Source organism: Gopherus evgoodei, chromosome 4, assembly GCF_007399415.2.
Source record: "Gopherus evgoodei ecotype Sinaloan lineage chromosome 4, rGopEvg1_v1.p, whole genome shotgun sequence".
In the NCBI taxonomy this organism is placed as follows: Eukaryota; Metazoa; Chordata; order Testudines; family Testudinidae; genus Gopherus; species Gopherus evgoodei.
Window position 1 is genome coordinate 62,324,608 of NC_044325.1, and position 17,266 is coordinate 62,341,873.

Sequence of the window (17,266 nt, forward strand, 5' to 3'; positions counted from 1 at the left end):
CTCATTGTTTTCAGAATGTTTTTCTTAATGTCTCAGAAAAAAAGAAGGATCAGGTTGAAAGGTCATTTGACCTCTTTGTTTTCTTTGGAATGGGAGATTCAAACCCTTCAGAAAATGTTTTATTAGTTCTTCTGAATTTCATTTTCCACTTGGGTTTTCTCTCTAGGCATTGCTCTTTGAAGGCACCAGCAGGCAGTGCCCATGTTTATCAAACTGGGGGGTTATTTAAGGAGAAAAACAACATCTATTCCTTGGCTAACAGAAAGCAGTTCTTTTGTATTTAACTTTAAAAATAAGAGACAAAATTCCACTCCATTAATTTCAAGGGTTTGAATAGCTCAGGAGATTGATAAAGGGATATAGAGCTTTTTGCCATTGGGTGTCAATTTGTCTTCAACTAAGGTTGATATTAATCAAAAGTTGTTTCATTCGCTGCTGAGCAGACAGCAATTCAAAATAGGTTTGTGGCCTTAGTGAAGTTTGTAGTGGACAGAGGCTGGTATCACAAATTGGCACAAAGTTGCATTATTGATTGCAGTCTCAGCACACAAGCTACTGAATGAGTGGACCCTACCAAATTCACAGCAATGAAAAAGGTGTCACAAACCATGAAATCTGGTCTCCCCCCATGAAATCTGATCTTTTGTGTGCTTTTACCCTATATTACACAGATTTCACAGGGGAGACCAGCGTTTCACAAATTGGGGTGCCTGCCCCTAAAGGGACTTGTGGGGGAGGGTCACAAGTTTATTTTAGGGGGGGCATGGTTTGCCCCCCTTACTTATGTGCAGAGCCATCCTGTCCATAGGACTGACCGGGGCAATTTCCCTGGGCCCTGTGCTTTGGGGGGGCCCCATGCTTTGGAACGTGGGGGTCCAGGGTGGCCTGAGAGGTTAGCAAGGGGCCTGGTGCCTAGGGCCGGCTCTAACTTTTTTGCCACCCCAAGCAAAAAAGAAGAGCGTTGCCCCGCTGAAACATCCCCCCGAGCACAGCCCCACTGAAACACGCTGCCCCACCAAAACACGCCCGAGTGCCGCACCACGCCGCCGAAACAAAAACAACAACAACAAAAATACCTCAAGCGCCACCCCACCGAACCAAAAAAACCCCAAAAAATCACAACCCAAGCACCCCCTGCTGCCCCAAGATTGGCCGCCCCTTACAAGGCGCTGCCCCAAACACATGCTTGGTCGGCTGGTGCCTGGAGCCGGCTCTGCTGGTGCTGGCAGCAACAAGTGACCCAGCCCCAGCCTCAGCCTGCACTGCTCTGCTCCACTGGTCGGGGGAGGAGGCAAAAGCCAGAACGAGGTGGGGCGGGGACAGGGGCTTGGGGAAATGGGTGGAACTGGGACAGGGAGAGGCAGGGGGAGAATAGGTGGGTGGGGGTTTGGGGGAAGGAGTGGAGTGGGGGCAGGGCCTAGGCCAGAGCAGGGGTGGTTGTCCCGGGCCCCGTACCCCCTTAGGAACGGCCTTGCTTCTGTGCTGCCTTCAGAGCTGGGCGGATGGAGAGCAGTGGATGTTGGCCAGGAGCCCAGCTCTGAAGGCAAAGCCACCACCAGCAGCAGCGCAGAAGTAAGGGTAGCAGTACAGCACCTCCCCACACACACAATAACTTTGCGATCCCTCCCCCCAACTCCTTTCTGGGTCAGGACCCCTACAATTACAACACCATAAAATTTCAGATTTAAATAGCTGAAATCATGAAAATAATGATTTTTAAAATCCTATGACCTGGAAATTGACCAACATTGACCATGAATTTGCTAGGGTCCTATGAAGCATGGTCATAATATGATCCTGGGTAGGCAAATATGACCTAGTGCATACAGCAGTGGACTAGGAGTCAGGAAGACAGGGTTCAAGGCACTGTGCTGTGCTTCAGTTTCCCTATCTGTAAAATGGGGATAATGAAACATACATCCTTTGTAAAGTGCTTTGAGAACTACGGATGAAACATGCTATATAACGGCTAGGGGGTATTATTACTTTGAGGTGGTCAGGTTTGGGATACTATTAAGTAGGTTGGTGTGGGGAAAGCTTGTGCTGCCATGTGCTATCCTGTACCTGTTATGCAGCTAAAAAGAACACATCAGTTTTTAGTCCCCTCAGTTTAGCCCCTTCTAATGAGCACCATGTTCACCAGAGTAAAATGTAGCTTAAAAAAAAATTACTTTCAGGGTTGTTTAGAGTGACCATTCCATGGCTTCAGTGAAGCTGAATTGCCATAAGAAAATAGTGCTGCCTGCATCCAAGAAACAAATCTTAAAAGCTGCATCCCACCCTTTATCAGAACAAAGCATAAAGATGTACAGTAAAGGCGACGGGGGAGAAAAGGGAGCATGGAACAACTGGGGAGCAAGGAAAAAGGGAAGCAGGAATAGGGTAGCAATTGTGGGGTAGCAAAAAAGAAGAGACGCAATTAGAGGACAGGAGGGAAGAGAAAAACAGATACCAGATGTGAGAAGAAGTGTGGAGAATAGGAAAAGCATGTCAGATTGGGGACACGAGAGAGAAGGAGCAAAAAGTAGAAGAGAGTAGGGGTCTGATTAGATATGAGCCACACTTTTGATATTCAGCTCTGCAGTGCATATGGTTTAGATTAGAGCCAGGTCTAGCATTTGGATTTGATAGCATCAAAATCTTGCAAACCCTTCTTGTGAGATTTCAACCCAAAATGTTGGCAATCTCATGAAAATCAGCTGTTCTTTTGAGATTTTCTCCATCTGGGGATACACCAGAAGCACATCAGAAAATAGGCCCCTCTGGTTTTGGATCTGACCTGGAACCAAACCCATCCAAATCTGGAATCAAAAGTGGTTTGATGCAAGAATCCAAATATATACCCAACCAGAATGTGAATGGAAGAAGATGGATTTCAATTTCAGGATCTAGTTTGAGCCTCTCTCTAGTTATGACCAAAATACTGAAGATCATTTTGGAGTACGGGATGAATGAAGAGAAGTTCTGGGCACTATTTGTGAGAATTGCTGATTAATTCTCCCTACAAATTGTCAAAAGAAGAGAAACGCTCCTTTAACATGTCTTCCTATTCCTATTTCCACCAAACTGGTTCAAATGTCCTCCTAGGAGATGGGAAGAAAAGTAGGGAATATTACTGCATCAACCAGGTATTTCTGTTTTTTGTGCCCTTAAGTTTATTCTTTTCCCAACTGAACTGGCACATGCATCTGTGCTTAGACACTCCTTTTGCTTGGGATCTGCAGTCCACTAACTGCCCTCCCCTACGTACACACAAAACCATTATTTCTCTAAGTCCTGGCACAGAAGTGGCTGCACACAAATGTCCCCTCATCAGAAGTTGCCCAATCACATTTGGTCTGATTTCATGAAGAAGTAGGGCTTAGTCCTGTACTTTCTCCCTACATTTTCCAGTGTGTGAAATGTAACATTAATAAAATAATAATAATACCTAGCTCTTACATCAAACTTTTCATTTTTAGATCTCAAAGTGCTTTACAGAAGAGGTCATTATCATTGTCCTTACTCACATGTGTATAAGTATTGATTCAGTGGAAGATATATTTGGTGTTGGTAAAATGTTTATAACTTATTGCAAAGACCTCAGCGACAAACACAGTTTTCTTTGTCAGGGAGGGAGGGCCAATCTGCTCTCCATATTTACAAGTTACCACTCCCTTCCTAAAGGCTGTGCCTTTGGATGACCTTCCTCCAGCTGTGAGGGCCAGGGATTCTCCTCAAGAGATTGCCTGACAGCACCATTCCTAGATGAGTAAGCGAGGATCACTGCAGACTCATATAAGGTGCTTCCTCCCCTAAAGGTTGATCCGAACGCCTCTGTAGTGCTCCAAGTCCTGTCAGCCCCAGGAAGCAAGATGCAAGCCTGGCTGAAGCTTTTCTTTACAAAAAAAAAAAGAAGTCTTGCCACCTCTTTTCCCCACTAAGACATAGTTTTAGTGTTCGTGGAGACAGCCATCCATTTTGCAATATGGCAGAGCCCTGCATTAAAGGGCATCTGATACCTTTGGATAAATGGGATCCCATGTCGAATGGCAGGGAGTAAATGGATGGTTCACATTTATGTCAGGGGATGCCATAATGCTTTGTTTAAGCAGTAGAGTTGGTACTTTATGGGTTTGGCATGATAGATCCAGTTCTACAAAGAAAAATCCACTGAGAATTGTAGCTTGAATCGGTGTGAGTTTTGGAGGTAGGCAGTATATGTGAATATGAGCCACAAAAACAAAATTTTGACCCTCTTTTCAAGCAGGGTGACCAACGCCCTGGCAGCTCTGTAAAGCATTGACTCTGTTACCTAATCTCCAGCTGTGGGCCCTGCTTCGTGCCAAGTCTTCTTTGGCTCTGTCTAGTAATAATCGTTTCTGGAGTCCAGCCAGGGACTGCTGCCAGTTCCAGTCACACTCTGCTAATGCAAGAGGCAGAGTTTATTAATTCATCGCCAAGGCCCATTGTCTGGGACACTGCCTGGCTGTTTATTTACTCCAATATGGTCTGTATTTACTCAGACAGAGCAAGCGAGGGGATATTGTTTAACTTTGCAAGCCCTTCTGCTGGAGTAGACATGTGACCTTATGCAGGGCTCCAGATAAATGTTCAGAACTTGTGAGTCTTTTTTTAGTAGTATGGCCTCAGATAACTCTGGTAGCTAGTTGCCGAATTGTGTCAATCTCATAACAACATTCTCATATGAAATGATTGATTGGTTGATTGGTTTTGTCCCATAGAAGCTAAAAGGAGAAAAGCAAGTGTGTAACCTAGAACTAAGGACGTAAAATACAAACTCTAAGCTAGGTTAAGTTCCTGCCTTAAAAGAAAACCACAAGACAGGACATGTAGAGCTGAGGCTACACTCTACCTTTAATTGACCCAAGTGTTGGGTTGCCACCTGTCTGCATTTGACCCGGACAGTCTGGTTTTTGGCTTCTGTGTTCAGGTGCCACTTATGGTTGCCAGGTACCTGGGGAAGAGGCAGAGAAGGAGTGGGGCCTCAGAGAAGAGGTGGGGCATGGACAGGGCCTTGGGAGAAGAGGCAGGGCAGGACCTCAGGGTCCCGTTACTAGCAATTAGAAATGTGGCAACTCTACCCCACTGTGTCTATGGATTTTTGGGGGGAGGGTCTTAGAAGGGTATGGCATGTTACAGGATATTAGTGTATTTGCTGTAATATCTAAGGGCACATCGGGGAAGGCACTAAGGCCCAGTCTACGCATACAGCTGTTGTACAGGGATGGCTATTTTGGTTAGTGGTGTGATTTTTTTTGTACTGATTTAGTTATACCAGGACAACCTCTAGCAAGGATGCAGTTATGCTGGTATAAAGGTAACTGAAGCCTACTCTACAATTAAAAATTATATTGACCTAGCTACATCACTCAGGGCTGAGAAATGTGCCCTGAGTGCTGTAATTAGGTCAAACTAATGCCTGGTGTAGATGCATCTAAATCAATGGAAGAATTTTTCTTTCAACATAGCTACTGCTTGTCAGAGGTGGATTAACTATATCGATGGACAACCACCTTCTGCTGAAGTAGCGCAGTAGAGTAGATGCTCCCTACAGCAGCACAGTGGCGGCTCTGTCATTGTGCCGCTGTAGTGGCAGCACTATAGTGCCCTGCCCAAATGGGAATAGCTATAGGATATAAAGCACCTTTACTGGTATATCTATAGCCACTCTACGCAGGTTATCTAAAGTGCTACAATGTTTGCATGTAGACAAGCCCTTGAGAGGAGAGGGGAGACAGAGTGGCAACCTGAACTGTGTATGCCCTTGTTTGGGTTGATTTAAGTCAGATCCTCTATGCTATTGTAACACAGTTTTGTATTTAATTTCCTGTGTTTGTAACTCAAGCCAACTTCCAGTGTTGCATGTGTGAATGTTTGTTTGGGTTTTTGTAAGGGCCTTTCAGTTACTGGAAAGCATGAGGATTTTTAAATAGCTGTTAACACTAAACTAAAAGCCTGATCTTCCTTCCATTATGGTCAGTGATAAAACTCTGATTTAAAACAGGAATGGTGTTGACCCCTAAGGGCCAGATTCACCATTGACCCAGAGGCGTGTGCTGCCAGCTCAGAATAGGAGCATTTTACTCTCACTTTGCACAGGTGTAAAGGAGCACACAAGGTACAGGGCAGTGGCAAATTGGGCCATATCTTCATTCGTGTCTTGTTTTTTTAAAACAAAACTAGTCAGACACTTCCTACTGTGAAAACAGCGATCATGCTCATCAGCGCTATCAGCAACCACTTCCCACCCTGCACACACACACTTTGGGTATGAACAATCAATACCATGGCCTGCATATGAAATCTGCTGGTGGGGTCCTGACTCCTAGTCTTTCAGGAACTATGAGAACAATTGGCTGTCCAAGCTGAAAGAAAGAGAGGGTTACATCAACTGGGAACAATCCCAAGAAGTGCACATGGGCTTATCTTGCTCTGCAATAGCATCTACCCTTATGAGATTCCCCAGAAAGACATTACATTGCATTGCCGTGGTAATGTTTGTTTGCAGTGTTGTTTGGCAATTGTAGCTCCGGTTGCTAGTTGACCCCTGCCCCCACCCCCGGTACGGTTTCACATCAGGTAACACGTTGGTTTTGTTTCAGTGACACGGCGATACCATGGTTGGCTGTGCTGTACAGTAGCACAGCCGAGTCTTTGTTATCCTGTCAGCAGAGCTATTTATACATTGTGACTCTCCTAAGGGCTGCTTCCTGTGTTGTTGCTCTTCCACAGGCCAAAGCAGTCTGCCCAGATATGTGGAGTAGCTAATGCCATTCATTTGTTTACTGGTATTTTCTGCGTGGAGCACATTATACTTGTGCTATGTGAACTGTACATGCTCCCTGTTCATTTCTGGGTGTAATTTAAAGTGTTTATTCTTAACTTTATAAGCCCCTGAATGATTAGATCCTAGGTTCCTCTCTGATGTGTGATATTGCAATGGTTCAGATTAACTGAGATGCTGGTACCAACACACCTCTTAATTTAACTGGGATGAGGCTGGGGACAGGGTTACTTCTGTGAAGTACAGTCTATGGCAGGGTCTCAAACATGCGGCCCACGGGCTGCATGCAGCCTGCGAAGTTATTTTCTGCGGCCTGCAAGCGCCTCACAGCCCCCCCGCCATCCCTCAGCATTTACCTAGAGCAGCTCTGGCCCAGCGTGGACTGGGGGCAGGGCAGGCTGCCCGGCAAGCGGAAAGAATGTGGTGAGGAGAGGCGCAGGGGCATGTGTTGATGTTGCTTCAGGCATCACTCCCAGCAGCTCCCATTGGCTGCGGTTCCCCATTCCTGGCCAATGGGAGATGCTGGGGGCGGTGCCTGAAGCAACAGCAACACACACCCCTGTGCCCTTGCTCCACCACGTTCCAGCCGCTTCCCAGAGCAGTGCGGGGGCAGGGCGGGGAGGCGGGCAGGGAGCCTGCCCTGCCCCAGTGCATGCTGGACCAGATCCCAACCCTTGAGCCCCTCCTGCAGTCGAACCCCCTGCCCTGAGTCTCTTGCCACACCCTGCACCCCGACCCTCTGCCATACCCCTCCTGCACCCCAACCCACTTCCCTGAGCCCCCTTCCACACCCTGATGCCTTGTTGTACCCTGCACCCTGACCCCCTCCCCTGATCCTCCTGCTGCACCCCGCATGCCTACTGCACCCCAGTTCCCTGCCCTGAGCTCCCTGCCGCACCCCAACCCCCTTCCCTGCACCCAACTCCTTGCTCTGAACCACTGCCACACCCCGCACTCCTCCTGCACCCCAACCCACTGCCCTGAGCCCTGCCACACCCCTCCTGCACCCCAATCCCCTGCCCTGACCCCGTGCTGCACCCCTCATCCCTCCTGCAACCCCGGGGGGCAGAGTTGGGGTGGGGATTTCGGGAAAGGGGTTGGAATGGGGGCAGGGAAGGGATGGGAAGATGTGGGGCAGGGGTGGGCCCTCATGGAAGGGGTGGAGTGGGGGCGGGGCCGAGGGTGGCGGGGAGGAGGTGTCAGTAATGAGGCCCTCCGGCCAATGTACTAGTCCTCATGTGGTCCTCATGGTCATTTGAGTTTGAGACCCCTGGTCTATGGGCTAGTCTACACTGGCAATGCTAATGCACTGCCACAACAGCGCTTTACCAAGGCTTGTGTAGTTGCAGCATAGCACTGGAAGAAAGCGCTCTAAAAAAGCCCACCTCCATGAGGGGCGTAGCTACCAGCTGTGGGAGCGCAGCTATCAGTGCTGGTGCACTGTCTACACAGGCACTTTACAGCGCTGAAACTTGCTGTGCTCAGGGGGGTGATTTTTCACCCCCTCGAGCGAGAAAGTTGCAGCGCTGTAAAGTGCCAGGATAGACAAGCCCTATAACTTGCCTCTCCCACTGGTTCACTTGAGCCCAAATTTGTTGACCTTTAGCTCATGCATGCTGCAAGTTCACTTTATGTCCATGCTTTTTCTGGGACAGGTTGGCTGTACTGAGTAATGTGGAAAGCCTAGTTTGGGGTGAATTGGGGAGGACATTATTTTGGATATTAGTCCTAATTTGTATATTTGATTAGTTAATTTTTAAACATGCACCCAGGGCTCTAGATCTATTTTTAAATAAACCAAAATAGAAATAAATAACTGCTTGGTATGGGCTTTGATGCTATAGAAATAGCAAGTCAGGAGGGAACACTTTACTAACCTCGACAGAAAAAAAAAACTGGACTGAGTGAAAACAGGCTCTAAAAGAAAGAGGAAAAGACACACCAACAACATGTATTTTAGAAGGAAAGGGGGAAATAGTACAGGACTGAACAAAAGATAAGAATGAAAATAGGAAAGTTATTTTTTAAAATGATTTTATAGAAGATTTTTATGCTCAGACATTGCAGTAAACCATGTTGCACATGCATTTCCATTACAGACAACTATAAATATGTATGTGGAAGGGAGTGATAATTGGACAAAGGATAAAAGTTTCTGAAAACTAATACTATAAGCTGCTCTAGCATTTGCCTGCATTGTTTGTGCCTGCCAATTCAACCTTGAGTACAACAAAAGTCTTTATGTGTATCGCATTAAAGACTACATGCAATTGAACTGAAAATGACACTCTCTCTCCTGCATAGTGAAGGTAGCTCTTAAAAAGACTAGGATTTTTCAGCTTGAAAGAGAGATGACTGAGAAGGGTTATGTCTCGAAAATCATGAATGGTGTGGAGAAAGTGAATAAAGAAATGTTATTACCCCTTCACATAACCCAAGAACCAGAGGTCACCCAATGAAATCAGTAGGCAGCAGGTTTAAAACGAACAGAAGGAAGTATCGCTAAACACAACATACTGTTAACCTGTGTAACTCATTGCCAGGGAATGTTGTGAAGGCCAAAACTATAGCAAGGTTCAAAAAAGGATTAGATAAGTTCATGGAGGGTAGGTCCATTAATGGCTATTAGCCAAGATGGTCAGGGGATGCAATGCCATGCTCAGGGTATCCCTAGGCTCTGACTGCCAGAAGCTGGGAGTGGATAACAGGGGATGGATCATTTGATGACTGCCTATTCTGTTCATTCCCTCTGAAGCACCTGGCATTGGCCACTGTCAGAAGACAGGATACTCGGCTAGATGGACTATTGGTCTGACCCATTATGGCTGTTCTTATGTTCTCCATCTGTGGCAGTGGAAGAAAGAGGGAGACAATCAGAAGGTCTGTGTGGGCAAGGTTTCTGAAGGGGTTAGAACATTTCTATGCAGAATGGCTGCTGGGTATCACCCCAGAAGTAGCTGCATACAGCTAGTGAGTAATTATCCTTATAGCTTCTTCTTCAGCGCTTAGCCAGACAGTGAGCCGTAGCGATTGTTCGCCATTTGGTCCATTCCTGCACAATCACACAGGCTTGACGGCCTGAGAGTCCAAAATCGGAACTGACTTTATGAACCCATGTAATAGGGGATCTGCCTCTGGGCTGCTTCCACCCCTCGGTTGGTGGAATTTTAGCCCGTATGTTACAAGCCACCCAGAACAGTTTATAAAATGCTTTGGGATCCTTCGGCATAGAGTGAGCTACAGGGTTCAGTTTCTTTGCATTCCCAAATGTCTGACCAACATAGGGACTTATATGAGACTCATTTGGCAGAAACTCAGTCCACACAAGTTAGAGGATGCTGGTGGGTTGAAGCAAACACCTAGTGGGCTTGCACAGATGATGTATGTCCTGGTTGAGAAGGATCCCAAAATGCTTTACAAGCTGCATATAGGGGACATCGTTGTACATGTCATATTCAACAATTACTTCTCTCATTAATGTTACAAAATTGTGGCCACTTATTGCATCCTGGTTGTCACATGCATGGCATCCTGAAACTTTGCACAATAGTAGGGCAAGATGTCTGGATGAAAAGCACAGGCATCTACCATTTGGACCAAAGGAATCATAGAATATCAGGGTTGGAAGGGACCTCAGGAGGTCATCTGGTCCAACCCCCTGCTCAGAACAGGACCAATCCCCAGACAGACTTTTGCCTCAGATCCCTAAATGGCCCCCTCAAGGATTGAACTCACAACCCTGGGTTTAGCAGGCTAATGCTCAAACCACTGAGCTATCCCTCCCCCCCCAAAAGAAAGAAAAGAAACAAAAGAAATTCTCTTTTGTTTGCATAGCATCTGTGACAGGCCCCTGAACAGATCTGATTCTATACCATGGAGCTCAAGTGTAAAATATATTTTTAGCCAGTGCATTACAATAAGTTCACTAGCAAACCCAAAGAGCTTCAGCGACTGGGACTGGAATATAGAGTCTTTCATTTTAGATTGCTAGTTCAAATCTGGCCTAGACTGCTATACCCTCTGAAGGCTGTCTAGTATCTGCTGCGAAAAAAAAAAGGTGGTTGCAGTCCATTTCCTAGTGAACAACTGTTCCCATGTTACAACCACCATCATAACTGACTAACTGGCACTCTTGTTAGTAATCTCATAAAATAAGACAACTGAATAGACGTGGAGACTAAATTTCACCCTCTCCACTAGAGGTGATCCCTCCAATGCAGGGTTGAGGCATATTGGCAGAGCACTGTGGGGAAGCTTGCCTTTGTCAATCCTGTTCTGTGGGGAGGACTCGGCTTACAGAGATGTGAAAGGTATTAGACTGATAAGCACAGCCTTAATGTAAAATCTGTTCTTTAAAAGGTGTCCTGTGCTGTAGTATGTTGTATACCATCTGGTTGAACTATTTGCTGAAGTGGAGTTCTTATAATTGGCTGGACTCAGACAAGAGACTCACAAGTTTTCATAAGTGTGATTTAGCATAGGTGTGAAATGTCCTCTTCTTTGTCTGGTTTGTCAGCCAGGAGATGTCTGTTCCAGAAGCAAAGGTCAAAAGTAGTAGTTAGTGTGTGCAATGTTTGTTCTGTATAAGACCAAAGACAGGGGCTGCACTTACAACCCATTAAGAGAGAATACATTGTGGGTGCAGTGTTGGGGAGTGCAGAGAGAGCAGCTTTGGAATTGGACAGCTGGTAAATGATGGGCTGATGCTTGGGTGGTTAAAGACTAAACCAGAATAAATAAACAAATGTTATAAAGAACTGAGCAGGGGACTCCAAGTATTTCTGAACCAAGTAGCGGCAAAGAAATGGGTGCCTCGGGGGAATACTGAGTACACAGCTCAGCAATTCATTAACTACAGAGACTGGAATGATTAAAGATTTCATATTAAAGACTGAGGAGCGGCCTCATGTAAGGCCAGATACCCACCACTCTCCCTTCCATGGCCACAAGAGTAGGCACCCTATTAGTACCTAAACAAGGGCCAACCCACCTTTCCTGGAAATCAATGGGAGTTGTATTCTGCTAAGATTCTTACATTGTGCCTATCACAGTAGCATATGAGCACCTACTGTTTTGCTGCTAGCATCTATAAGAGCAGGATCAGACCCTAAATGCATGTTTCATTGGCACTACCTTTGATAAAGGTAGGCTCTATGTCAGCTTTCTTGCACAGGGAGTGAGTGGGAGCCTGCTAGGTCAGCTCTAGATCCCTGGCTTCTCTGTGACTCTCTCATTCTACTACTACTATTTTTGAAGATCCTTCTGAATAACATATACAGTTTCAGACCATGGGGAATTATGCTATTCAGGCAGCTGTAGTTTATTTGTGTCAAGGCAGGGGCACTAATGTGTATTTGGCCATTCAGAATCACAATTCTTTCAACATCTTCTAAATCTCAACTTCATCATTTCTACAGAAATGGTGTCTGGTAACTATTTCAACAGCTTAACCCTTAAATCACTGGATTCCCCCAGCCTTTACCACTCCCCCAAATGCTTCTCTTTATGTGCATATGTGTTTGTATGATACACAAGGGCATAGTCTTCAACTAGTTTAAAAAAAAAAAAAAAAAAGTCTTGCACTTAAATTCCCCCCCCCCCCCAATCAGCTGTGACAGGGCTGCCTACTTTCATGTAGTATGTGCCTTTGATTGTAAAGCATTGGGTACAGGCTTATTTCTTTCACCAAAGCTTTATGCTTCTACAATTCTATCTTTTCTTCAAGTAATATTTCCTCCAGTTCTTTGTTTTCTTCCCTTAAAGCCTTCAATTTTGCAGCCCTGCCAAACTGTCTGCATTTTCTTAAATTCTCATTTCCTCTGGCACTCACTTCATGCTTATAGTTACAGTAACTTAAAAAAAGATTTTACATTGAGCCCAATTTCCAGTCTGTATTTTCAGTTTTAATACTGCTTCACTGCTGACTTTATTCTCATGTTTCTGCTTGATGCAAATGTACCTGCTTCAGTTTGGAAACATTAATTCACGTTAAAGTCAGACCCGTTTTAAAAAAAACAAAAAAACCAAGAAGGGGTGAGGTTTGATGTGTTCTGGTTCCTTTTATTAACTTAATGTTTATTTGCTGTGCAAAGGCCTAATTTGTATCAGATGTTGCTGGTTACCCATATCTCTTCTGCCTTGGGCCTCATTGTACTGTTCACAAAATTAGCCTTTTGTGTGTGATTTGTTTTCTTCTGCAGGTACACAAATGTGTGGGTTTTTTGTAACATAACCCACACACCACACAACAACACACCCACAACTCCAAAAACATGCCAGGCTAATTCCTGCACTGGGCTGATGCTTCTTGAGAGGTGCAGATTAAAGATGCTGAATAGCTCTCAGGAGTCATTAAGCATCACGTTGAATCTGAACCTCAGTGCACCAAGAATAGATAAAAATATTTGCTAAACAAGATGGTAAATAAAGTAAAATCATTATTTTTACTTCTAAGCCTAGACTTTCAAGGCATTTTAAAAATAATGAAACTTCACAATTCCATTATTAAATGTTCTCACAGCCATTTTTCACATGTGTAAACTGAGACAGAGGTTGAGGCATAGATTTTCAAGATCATTTGTATACCTCCATGCCTCAGTTCTACATGCACTTACCCCGATTGCACATATAATCATAGCAAGTATGCATGTGAATTAGAGGGGCACACACACACACACACACACACACACACACTTACTTTTCTGAAACATCTGTGCCTAAGTGACTTTCCTAACCACAAAGTGAATCAGGGCTAGAGCTGGTGATAGAATCCAGGAGTTCTGACACCCAGTTCTCTTGCAGTTTCATCTACTTTTCTTTAGAAAGTAGGGCTTGCCTTATATAGGACATTGGTCTTTGTATTGTCTTGATCAGTGAACATAGTCAGTGGTTTTAGAAAGTCTCTTTCTTGTATGAATATCTTCTAGGAGACTGTATGAAGTACAGAAGGGGCAGTGGGAGCAGAAACTTATTTTGTTAAAATGTAATAAGAGCATAACTAAGTTTGCTACAGACAAAGATTCTCTGACTATATGGGGAAAATAGAGAGAGACTCCTAAGGGGAAGTTGAGACACAGCAGTAGTTGGGGAAATGAAGACCATAATTTTTGAAAAATGTCATCAGAAGTTGCAAATCTCTTGCTGTTTAGTGAGAAAACACCCCCTTCCTTGATTTGCTATGCACTTAATCAGACATATGTCAGCTTCCTCAATCTGATACTTTAAAGAAGTTATCAGCACTAAGGGTCACATATTACTAAAGTAAATCCAGGAATTAGTAGCAAATCTGAAGGTGGAAGACAATATGGGTGAAAGGGATCATGAAGTTACAGATTTCATGATTCTAAGTAAAGGAAGGAGTGAAAGCAACAGGAGGACAATGGATTTTAAAAAAGAAGCAGATTTCAAACTCGGAGCTGACAGATAAGCTCCTATGTGAATAATATCAAAAAGGGAAAAAGGAGTTCTGGACACCTGGCAGTTTCTCAAGAAGACAATATTAAACACACAACTACAGACTAACCTGATGCAAAGGAAAGATAGGAAGAATAGTAAAAAAACAATATCGCTCCACCAGGAGCTTCTTTAGTTACCTGAAAATCAAAAAGGAATCCTACAAAAACTGGAAACATGAACAAATTGCTAAAAAGGACTACAAAGAATAGCACAAGTATGTAGAAACAAAATCAGAAAGTGTAAGGCATAAAATGAATTACACCTAGCAAGGAACATAAAAAACCCCAATAAGACAATGTTTGTTAAATGCATTAGGAACAAGAGGATGACAAAGGCAAGTTGTCATAAATAGATAGTTAAGGGTTAATGTCTCTTTTACCTGTAAAGGGTTAACAAATAGGGAACCAAACACCTGACCAGGGGACCAATCAGGAGAAAGATACTTTCAAATCTCGGTGGAGGGAAGCCTTTGTTTGTGTTTTTTGGGTTTTGCTTTGTTCTCTCTGGGTCCTGGAAGCGACTAGACGTGCAACCAGGTTTCTTGCCAATCTCTCTGCTACAGTCTTTTATATATTCAGAATAGTGAGTATTAAGGAACAAGTGGTTATAGTCTTTTTAATTGGTTTTCTTTATTTGCAAATGTGTATCTGGCTGGTAGAGTTTTAATGTGTATTTGGCTGAAAGTATTTTAAATTGTATTTCTGCTGGAGGAGGCTTTTTCTCCAGTTTTTATAAGCTGACAGACCCTGTAACTTTTAATATCTAAACTGCAGAGAACTTTTACTCTTTTTCTTTTTATTAAAAGTTTTGTGTTTAAGACCTGTTTGATTTTGCCCCCTTGTTGAGTCTCAAGGGAATTGATTCTGTACTAAACAGGGAAGGGGAAGGGGGAATCCCTTTGTTTTAGATTCACAGAGCTTGAATCTGTATTGCATCTGGGTGAGGGAGAAAGGGGAGGAGCGGGGAAGGGCCATTCCTCCCTGTTTTAAGATTCAAGGAGTTTGAATCACAGTAATCTTCCAAGGTAACCCAGGGAGGGAAATCCTAGGAGAGGCAATGGTGAGGAAAGGGGTTTACTTTCCTGGTGTTAAGATCCAGGGGGTCTGGGTCTTGGGGGTCCTCATGGAAGGTTTTGGGGGGGACCAGAGTGTATCAGGCACTGGAATTCCTGATTGGTGGCAGCTTATCAGATCTAAGCAGGTAATTAAGCTTAGAGGAATTCATGCTGGTACCCCAACTTTTGGACTCTAAGGTTCAGATTGGGGAAAAAGTACTATGACACAAGTGTAGGTCTCTGTGACAGGGCAACACTCTGTCCCAGTTTTCTGATGCCCCAGAACCTGCCCAGACCCACTTTTGTCTTATGCATTGGCTGTATTTTATTCTAAACCTGTTAACAAACAAACACCGGTAGGGTACAATATCACAATTTTAACTTCCAGAGCCCTACCAAGGACTGAAAGAAGTAGGAGGAAAGGTGGTCGCCCCTCTTCTCTCCAGGGAGCTCCTTCATTGAAGGCTCAGCTAGTCCTGTCCTCCCTCCTGTAAGACTGCCTTACTGTCTTATCAGGTTGTTCAGCTGAAGACTAATTAGTTCCTTCCCTCCACAGTCTCTTCCAATTCACTAATTATTCAATCAGCTCTTACTGGGGAACTAATTGAGGCTAGTGATCAGAGTGCTGACCCAGAACTCACAGGAGAGGACTTGAATAGAATGGTAACATGGAGACCTCAGAGCAGGATGGTGAGACAGCAGAAGAAAAATGTAGGGCTCTTGAATTAGAATGAAAACTTTGTGTTCCTAAAAAAATAGAAGCTTCAGGAAAATACCTTCCCAAAACACTGATTAAATACTTCCTTTAAATGTAAAGATATTGGCTCAGTTCTTCCAATAAGGGAAGCTTTGGAGCCACCTGTTTCTCAATCATTACGTTATTATTTCTAATGAGTAATATGTTGGTCTCAAAATATTCAATATATTTGACTCCCTCAGAGCTAGAAAAGGTCAGCCACATTCTCATTATCATGCATGGACATTCCAGCCATCGCAAGCATGTTCAATAAGCATCCATGGGCTATGGTCAAGAAGGGTTGAGAAAATGGGTCTAGCAGCCAGCAATAAACATTTCCCTTCTTTAGAGTGAAGCTCATTCATTTTGACTCCATTTTCAGGCTTTTGGCTCTGGCAATGGTTGAGTTTGATACTGTGTGGTCAGGGAGAGCTTTACAATTCCACAAATATTTATTTTTAGATCTTGCACATTTGAATTGTCACAGCAGTTTGGCAACTCTGTATTGGTGCCTCATTGCAGGGGGACTATCTAGAAACTGCAGTAGCAACCAATGACAGAGAGAGGGTAGAAATCCACCCATGTTTCTGGGTCAGGAAGACCACATGGTCCAATAGGGAGACCTAAAAAGTAAAGAGATCACAGAGATTCAGACCAAGAAAACCCTGCAGTGCAGAACTACGTGTGAAGTTTCATTTCTCTATTATGATACTTTTGAAATGATCTCTGCACATTTAATGGATGAGTTAGGCACCTGAAACCATACTAGAGAGGACTTTTTTTCACATTTTTCTGTCTATTTTCAATGCATCCCAATGGAACAGTGAAGTACCAAGCTATGCACAAAGTCTCATGAGAGCTAATTGTGATCAGCTCCCAAGTGCTCACAAGAGGCGCCGTTAAAAGCCAAGAGCCTTGGTCTATTGAAGAGAGGCTCTTGTTGGAGGAGGAATCTTGACAGGGAATCAAGTCTTCTGGGAGAGTCAAGGTTCTTGAGGGGGTAAAGAGACTTCTTGACAACTTTACAGGCACTTGGCCTCAGTATACTCTCTAGATCATTGGTGGGCAACCTGCAGCCCATGGGCCTCATGCAGCCTCTCAGGGTAATCCGCTGGTGTGCTGCGAGACAGTTTGTTTACATTGACAGTCCACAGGCATGGCCACCCACAGTGCCCAGTGGCCATGGTTCACCGTTCCCGGCCAATGGGAGCTGCATGTTTTCCAGAGGGTGTGG